The sequence below is a fragment of the Orycteropus afer genome, unplaced genomic scaffold (genome assembly GCF_000298275.1).
Source record: "Orycteropus afer afer isolate SDZICR_OR568_19922 unplaced genomic scaffold, OryAfe1.0 scaffold00834, whole genome shotgun sequence".
Lineage (NCBI taxonomy): Eukaryota > Metazoa > Chordata > Mammalia > Tubulidentata > Orycteropodidae > Orycteropus > Orycteropus afer.
Window position 1 is genome coordinate 651,580 of NW_006922421.1, and position 7,015 is coordinate 658,594.

Sequence of the window (7,015 nt, forward strand, 5' to 3'; positions counted from 1 at the left end):
CTTCCTTCCGAGGAGTGGCTGGTGGGTTTGAACCGCCAGCCTTCTGGTTAGCAGTCAAGTGCCTTAGGCACTATGCTACCAGAGCGCCATCAAATTGGCTCTGACTCTTAACAACTCATAGCGTACAACAGAACGAAACACTGCCCGGCCCTGCGTCATCCTCACAATCCCTGCTATGCTTGAGCCCATCACTGAAGTCACTGTGTCAATCCATCTCATCGAGGGTGTTCCCCTTTTGTGCTGACCCTCTACTTTACCAAGCATGGTATCATTCTGCAGGTACTGGTCCCTTCTGACAACATGACCAAAGTAGATGAAACAAAGCCTGGCCATTCTCACTTCTAAAGAGCATTCTGGCTACACTTGTTCCAGGACAGATTTGTTCCTTCTTCTGGAAGTCCATGGTATTTTCACTATTCTTCGCCAACACCACAATTCAAAGGCATCAAACTCTTCTTCAGTCTTCCTTATTCATTGTCCAGCTTTTAAGTGCATATGAGGTGATTGAAAACACCATAGTTTGGGTCAGGCACACCTTAGTCTTCAAAGTGACACTTTTGCTTCTTAACACTTTAAAGAGTTCTTTTGCCCAGTGCAATACGACTTCTGATTTCTTGACTGCTGCATCCATGGGTGTTGATTGTAGATCCAAGTAAAATGAAATCTTTGAGAACTTCTATCTTTTCTCCATTTATCATGATGTTGTTATTGATCCAGTTGTGAAGATTTTCATTTTATGTTGACATGTAATACATACTGAAGACTATAATCTTTGATCTTCATCACTAAGTGCTTCAAGTCATCTTCACTTTCAGCAAGCAAAGTTGTGTCATCTACCTATCACAGGTTGTTAATTAGTCTTTCTCTCATCCTGATGCTGCGTTCTCCATATATCCAGCTTCTCAGATTATCTGCTGATACAGATTGAGTAAGTGTGGTGAAAGGATATAACCCTGATGCATGCCATCCTGACTTTAAACCATGCAGTATCCCCTTGTTCTCTTCGAACAGCCTCTTGGTCTATGTATAGCTTCCTCATGAGCACAGTTAAATATTCTGGAATTCCCATTCTTCGCAATGTTATCCATAATTTGTAACAATCCACACAGTCGAATGCCTTTGCATAGTCAATAAAACACAAGTAAATATCTTTCTGGTATTCTTAGCTTTCAGCCAAGATCCATCTGACATCAGCAATGACATCCCTCGTTCCATGTCCTCTTCTGAATCCAGCTTGATTTCTGGAAGTTCCCTGTCAATATATTGCTGCAACTGTTTTTGAACTCACATTGTACAGAGAATTGGAGACCATACACTTGAAATAGAGAAAAAAGGTCGAAGTTGCTTTCCAAACAGTATCTCAGAAGCCTAAACCTCAAAACAAAACAAAACGCAGAGCACGCAGTCTGACCAGTCTCCCTCCTTGTATCATACAAGGAAACATGGCAATTTACCTAAGAGTTTAACAGCCTTTAAAAATAATAAAGAGAAACTTAAAAAACAAAACGGTGAGAAAAAATAAACCCTTACAATAAGATCTATTGTTTATAAACCAGTTGAGAGGAAAGACACTCTGATTGCGTCCTCTCCCTCTGACTTCCCCTGAAAGGGGAAAAAGGGAAAGAACGATCATCGATGGCAAATGGCAGTTGCAGCAAAGCAACACTAAGAGCAGGCTTCGCGCTCAGGATAGAACGCTGCGCCTCCTCCTGGTGGCCTTCGGTGCTCAGAGAAACTTTTCTAGTAACGAACTATAGAAATGATCCCTTAAAGTATAACCTTAAACTTGAACGCACAGGCTCTGAAAAGCACACACATTTCACTGACAGTGAGAAAGTTCACCAGTTGTAGTTTTACTGTAAAATATTTAGAGAAACGTGTTCTGCGATGCAATATTTAACAATGCATCTTCAACGTTTTACGGAGAAAGGTAAACAATTTTTAAATAATTTTTAACTGGCTGTTTTAATTAGGAGTTCTGGTGGCGTAGTGCCTAAGGCGTCTGACTGCTAACTAGAAGGCTGGCGGTTCAAACCCACCAGCCACTCCTCGGAAGGAAGTCTGGGCATCTACTTCCGTAGTGATGACGCCTGGGAAACCAAAGGAGGGGTCGCTGAGAGTCAGATCTGACTCCACTGCAGTGGGTATGTTTTAATTAGCAGGCTACTGAGCAGCATCCAATCACAACCAGCATCTTTCAAGACGTTTTCTTCGCAGCTGGGGGAAACCGGCCCAGCCCTGGAAGCGAAAGGAAAAGAGGAGGCCTGTTGCTAGTAGGAAACCTGCTGAATTGGGTGATAAGTAAACCTCCGCCGGCCTATGCAGACAACAGATTTCAAACCGCCGTGGCTGTCTCGGTGGCTGACCTTATCCCATTTGTACTTGTTGATTTTTTGTACCATATGCTTGCACTACATGTTCACATTTTTTAAAGGTTTAAAAATAAAGCCAGTTGTTAAGGTGAATTTGACACTACTCAGAAACTTGAATGCCATATATCTAAAATACCAAACCCCTGCCTAGGAGTTAATTCTGACTCATGATGACCCCATGAGTTACAGAAGTAATATTGCTTCACAGGGCTTTCTTGTATGCAACCTTGGTGGTGCAGTGGTTAAGCATTTGGCTGCTGCTAACTGCTAACTGAAAGGTTCAAGCTGCTCTGCAGGAGAAAGATAAGGGAGTTGATTTCGTGGTGATGGGGTTTTAACCTATATGTTAATCTTTATGGAAGCAGATTGCCAAGCCTTTCTTCTGCAGAGCTGCTGGGTAAGTTCAAACTGCTACTTTGCTCCACTCAGGGATCAATAACTAAACCATTATGAACTAAACCAAAACAAAGCCCACTGCTCCAGAGTCAATTCCAACTCAGCAACCCTGCAGGACAGAGGAGAACTGCAGACTGCCACATCTTCTCTCCTATCAAAGAGCTGGTGGGTTCCAACAGCCCACCTCTGGCTAGCAGCTGAGTGCTTTAATGACTGTGCCACCAGGGCTCCACAATATTAACTACTTACTATTTATTGGACTGGGCAGTGTTTTGTTCTGTTGTACACAGGGTCTCTATGAGTCAGAGCTAACAAAATGACACCTAACAACAACAACAACATTTTTTGTTAATCTTACCATGTGCCTGGCACCATTCTAAGTGCTTTACATATATTATCTCAATCCTCTGGATAGCCCAATGAGGTAAATAAGATTATTACCATCCCAATTATATAGATGGAGAAACTGAAGCCCAGAAAGACTGGTAACTTGCCTAAGGTCACACGGTTGTTAGATCTGGCACCAGAACTATTACCTTAACCATTGTGGTGGTTATGTTTGTGTGTCAACTTGGCTGGGCCTGGTTAAGTGGCTGGGCAGCTAGTGGTAGTTATTCCCTATGATGAGACTGGCAATTAACTCCATCGTGAAATCTACCACAAGCAGCTGAATAGCTGCTTTGGGTATGTGGTCTGCTTCCCATATATAAAAAACAGCTTTGGGAATGGTCTCTAGCATGTGGCATGCTTGGACCCTGCATGTACCCGTGTCATTGTGCAGCAGCCTGCCATGGGACTTACAATGAACTTGAATTAATGGCCTGCCATGTGGTTTGGTAACATTGGGACTGTGCCTTTTTACTTGTCAGCCTTGGGCTTCTCAGCCTCAGCAGCCTGAGTGAAGAGACGCCTCTAGCTCCAGTGGGCCGGATTAGACCCCAAGGTTGAGGGGCTCCAGTGGGGTCGAGTTAGACCCCAAGGTTGAGGGGCTTTCACCCAGCCCTTAGAGCCTGGCACTTTGAACTTGGACTTAAAGCCTCTAAACTGTGAGAGAATAAACTCCTGTTTGTTTAGGCCATCCCATTTGTGGCATATTCCTGTCAGAGCGGCTCTAGGTAACCAGAGCAGCCATCATCCCACTTTTCTATGGTGCTGAGCATTGTTCAAGGTAGTATTAAGTATGTAGAGGTAAGAAGGTGAGAAAAGTTCTTATTCATAACAGAGCTTATCTTCTGAGGAGACGCAGCAGCAAATACACAAGAGGATGCCAGATATTTTTTAAAGGCAGTTTGACACTCTCTGCCTTTTGACTGGATTATTTAATCCTTCCCCATTTAATGTTATTATTGATACAGTGGGATCTATGTCTGCCATTTTACTTCTTGTTTTCCATGTCTCTTGTCCTTCTATTCTTCCTTTACAACTTTTGCGTTGAGTGAATATTTTCTAATGTATTTAAATTTCACTAATGATTTTTTCACTATATTTTTTGAGGTTTTTTTCTTTTTTTAAGTGGCTGCTCTATGGTTATCATATGCATATTAACAGAATGAGCTTCAGATTTATACAGCTTAATTCTGGTATCATATAGAAATGTTACCTCTGTTTTGCTCTATTCTCCCCACCCCCATTTTTGTGGTCTTGTACATGGAAGTCGAGTATTCTACATTTTATTGTGATTTGGGTGAAAAGTTTACAGAACGAATTAGTTTTCCATTCAATAATTCATAACTATTTTGATTCATGTCATTGATTGATAGCTCAGTTCCTTAAGAACTCAACTATCACCCCCACCCTGGTTAAGACAGGACCTTGGTTGGAGGCAGGTAAGTAAACATGGTAACTCAGTTCCTTAAGAACTGAATGGAGTGAAAGGTCAATTTACACATTTTCTCCATAATCCCCCTAAAAACAGGTACTAAGTATGTTAATGTGTTTCAGGAGAGAACTTGAAAATTAACCTTGGCTGGCAGACATGCGCAGTGAGGCAAACAGGAACAATGTTGCCGGGCACTGACATTCTCCCCTCTGCCAAAGCCCCAGTGAGCTGATGACAGGAAGGCGGTGTGACTCAGCGGTGAGCAAGCGCACTGCATTAAGAAAGAAGCTGCAGCCAATCATCAGTTAATTCACGCCCAAATTCCTTGCATCTTCATGAATATGTATAACCCCCTCTCCTAAAACTTACAAAAAATTGTATCCCGATCTCCTTTCAAAGAGTCATATTTGGGTACGGGATGAGGGGAGCTCTCCAGTCTCATTTGACCAGTAATCTTTGTGATTTGGAGTTTTGTTCCATACTCCCCTCCAAGACTCGCTAATGAGATGTTTTATAGCTGTTATCCTTAAGTTTCCCATTCTGTCGAGATACTACAATTTCTACAAGAAAAAACAAAAATTCAGCAAAATCCTGTTAAAGATCATGGAACGAAAGCCACTCAGACTGCGCTCTCTCCCTCTTCCTCTCCCAAATGGAAGAGAAGAACGATCATCAATGGCAAATGGCAGTTGCAGCAAAACAACACCAAGAGCCGGCTTCACGCTCAGGAGAGAACGCTCCGTCTCCTCCTCGTGGTTTTCGGTGCTCTACACGATCAGAGAAACTTCTCTAGTAACAAACTATAGAAATGATCCCTGAAAGTATAGTCTTAACCTGGAGCGTTCAGCCTCCGCTGAATCTATGACAGCGGCGCACTTTTTACTGATGATGATTTGTTTTCTATGTTAGTATCTTTTCAGAACTAATGGATACATGTATTTTCAGTGTACCGTTTATGTACAACTTTCAGAAAAGTCTTTTGAATAATCTCAAGAGGAATACTCTTTAAGAAACTTTTAAGACTTCATGTTCTTAATTAGCCTATTACGGACCGACAGCCAATGAGAATCTTTCTGTCTCTTAAAACCAAAAACCAAACACACTGCCATCTAGTGCTTTCCGACTCATAGCGACCCTATCAGGCAGAGCAGAACTGCCCCCTACTGTCCCAAGGCTGCAAATCTTTACAGACCCAGACTGCCTCGGGTGCTTTCTTCCACGGAGTGGCTGATCGGATTGAACCCCCAACCTCTTGGTTACCAGCCGAATATCTTAACCACTGTGCTGCCAGAGCTCTTTAAGACACTAGCATTTCCAGATTAGTTTAAAACAAAAGGTGTGCTCCTGTGCATTAAATTAACTTTCTGATCTTAAATATAGCACGCAGCCTCTGTGGGGTGAGAGTTAAAAACAAAACAAAAAAAACTACGCTCTTAAGATCATGAATTTCTTTCTTTCTTTTTTTTTTTTTTTAGCAGTGCTCCCCTTCCCTCCCCTCCCATTTCTGGTAACCAACAAAGAAAGCTTCCTTCCATATATAAACCTTGTAAGAAACCTAAATTTCTTAATAGGTGGGTTAATCGGACCCTTTTACTTAACTCCTTGTTGCCCATGTAAGTGTGGGCATGAGGGGCGTTTATCTAGCTCCCAGTGTCGCTTTTCTAAAATAATATGTGGATACTTAGGTCAAATTTAACTGAGAAACAGGATTATTTTTAAAAGTGCATCTTAATTTTTTTATTGATTAGGTAAAAAATAACAAAAATTGTAAAATGTAGTTACTTTGGATTTTTTTTTTTCTTTCATTTTTTTGGGGAGTGTCTGCTTTTACTGGTGACTTTGTACTATTTGAATTTTTCAACCTAACACTTGCATCCACAATCAACATCTATGGAAGCAGCGTTTAAGAGATTGGTAGCATAGTGCTTAAGGCACTTGACTGCTAACCAGAAGGCTGGCAGTTCAAACCCACCAGCCACTCCTCGGAAGGAAGATGGGACAATCTACTTCTGTAGTGATACTGCCTCCGGAAACCCAAGGAGGGGTCACTATGAGTCACTATGAGTCGGTCCGACTTGATGGCTTATAACAGTACTGCATTAAGCAAATCTACTGCAAAGATCTCTTTAAAATGTTAAAAAGCAAAGATGTCACTTTGAGGACTAAGGTATGTCTGACCCAAGCCAAGGTATTTTCAGTCGCCTCATAAGCATGCAAAAACAAGGAGCTCTGGTGGTGCAGTGCCTAAGGCACTTGACTGCTAACCAGAAGGCTGGAGGTTCAAACCCACCAGCTACTCCTCTCAGAAGGAAGATTGGGCAATCTACTTCCGTTATGATACCTGCCTCAGAAACCCAAAAAGGCCTCACTATGAGTTGGATCTGACTCAACCGCAGTGGGATGTTTTTTTGTTTTTTTTTTTTTTTTT

The 7,015-nt window shown here is 42.0% G+C and overlaps 1 protein-coding gene and 2 non-coding genes across 3 annotated transcripts in view; all 3 read right to left on the bottom strand.

Annotated features, from left to right (window-relative positions):
• TEX14 (testis expressed 14, intercellular bridge forming factor) overlaps positions 1-7,015 on the bottom strand; it is a 98,995-nt gene that overhangs the window by 78,852 nt on the left and 13,128 nt on the right. The gene's annotated exons all lie outside the window — the stretch shown is intronic.
• LOC122151862 lies at positions 1,568-1,782 on the bottom strand. The gene has a single exon (XR_006164309.1). It is a non-coding gene; the product is annotated as a small nucleolar RNA U3 (small nucleolar RNA).
• On the bottom strand, positions 5,202-5,418 carry LOC122151868. The gene has a single exon (XR_006164314.1). It is a non-coding gene; the product is annotated as a small nucleolar RNA U3 (small nucleolar RNA).